This window comes from Chrysochloris asiatica, unplaced genomic scaffold (assembly GCF_000296735.1).
Source record: "Chrysochloris asiatica unplaced genomic scaffold, ChrAsi1.0 scaffold00070, whole genome shotgun sequence".
NCBI lineage: Eukaryota > Metazoa > Chordata > Mammalia > Afrosoricida > Chrysochloridae > Chrysochloris > Chrysochloris asiatica.
In genome coordinates this window covers 9,866,511-9,868,527 of record NW_006408588.1, presented here as the reverse complement: position 1 = coordinate 9,868,527, position 2,017 = coordinate 9,866,511, and positions in this window count along the sequence as shown.

The following is a 2,017-nucleotide window of genomic DNA, read 5'->3' as shown; positions in this document are numbered from 1 at the left end:
AGAAAGATGAGGCTTTCTACTCCCGTAAAGATTTACACCCTCGGAAACCCTGTACAGGGTCGCTATGGGTCGGAACCAACTCCATGGCACTTAACAACAACAACAGATCACCTCTAGGAATTATGTTTTCTTGGAAGAAGGACTGGTAGGTACAGACCTTGGTGTGGGGATGTGGGGGTGTGTGGGGGGGGGCAGGGATATAAAATTTCATTTGGAAATTAATTAGCTGAGTGTTATGTGTATACAAAGCTCTCATTGAATTAAGCATGAGCTAAGGAGCTAAGGAGTTCTGGTAGTTGTAGTGGTTACGAATCAAGCTGCTAACCTCAAGGTCGGCAGTCCGAAACTACCAGCCATTCCACAGGAGAAAGATAAGGCTTTCTGCTCCCCTAAAGATTTACAACCTCAGAAACCCTGTGCAGGGTCATTGTGAGTCGGAACCACGATACTTAACAACAACAAGCAGTGGATGCAAACCTGTGGTCAGTACATTTCTGTATTTTGTCCCTGTGGTTAAAACCTCCAAGATCACAGAAATAATTTAAAAATCCAGAGCAGCAGCGGTCATTAATTGGTAGACCTGAGGGCCAAATTCTGCATACTAATGCTTTCTTTTTTTTCTTTTTTTTTTTTTTTTTTGGCTGCCCTGGTACTTTTTGGCTTTTTCTTTTTCTATTTTTTTATTTTTCAGTAATTGAAAATACATGCCTTTAGGTTCTCTGAATCCAAGGATTCTTATCTGCTTTGGTCACTACTATCTCCGGAGTACTGACAACAATGTCCTGGACTTGGTAAACTCAGGAAGGATGTACTGAATGAATGGAGAGGCGGGGCATATAGAGAGCCTGTGTATTGCTCCACACTAGGGGGCACCATCTACATACAATATAATGTGACTGGGCTGTCCTGGAATTATACAACCCCACAGGTCTGAGTCTGACCCTCTCATTAGCATAACACCCACCACTCCCTAGTGTCTTAACATGATTCTCTCATTTTTGTCATCAGTTTGGCTCATGGTGACTTTCTATTTTGTATTCCATGGAGTAGTTTTTTTGTTGTTGGTTTTGTTTCCCCTCCTTCCCCCCCCACCAGAGTCACTGTATCAAAAAGAATGGACCAATGCACACTACTTCCTGCAATGCTTAGCAACTATTACTAGAGGCAGTATGTGATCAAACACCAATGACACTGCAAAAGAAGTCCACATTGCACTGAAGGTATTGAGGGGATAACAACTGAGATAGCTCAACAAAAGAATGAAACTTTGGAAGCATTCACTTGTCTATGCCAAGAAAACTGTAACACAGCTACCTCATTAACGGACTGGAAGAGATCCATGTACAAGGGGAATTCAAAAAGTTCATGGAAAAATGGAATTTAAAAATATATATATCGTGGAATTTTTCTACAAACTTTTGGAGTCCCCTTATATGCATGTGCCTCTCCCAAATAGTGATGATCCAAAGGGATGATAAAATCATAGAACAGTATCATAATATAACATGCAAGAAGAATTATGCTGAAAATAGTATAAAAATGGCTGTAACCACACATCAACAGGAAACTGCCAAAAATTTAAGCCAGATTCAAAAGAGGATGTGGAATGGTGGATATCACTGCTGAAGATGTTTACCTGTCTTTCATTGACTATGCAAAGGCATATGACTATGTGGTCATAACCAATTATGGATCACATTATGAAGAATGGGAATTATAGAACATTTCATTGTGCTGCGAACGTAACAGCCACTCCACTATGGCTGCTTTGAGTTAGAAAACGAACTCAACTGCTCTTAACAACAGCAACAATTGTGCTCCTGGACAACCTGTACATAGAACAAGTGGTAGTTGTTTGAAAAGAAACATGGTTTAAAATCAGGAAAGGTGTGCATCAGAATTGTTTCCTTTTACCATACTTATTTCATCTATAATGATGAACAAATAATCTGAGGAGCTGGATTATATAGAGAAAAACAGGATCAGGATTGAAGACTCAACAATTTACAATATGCAG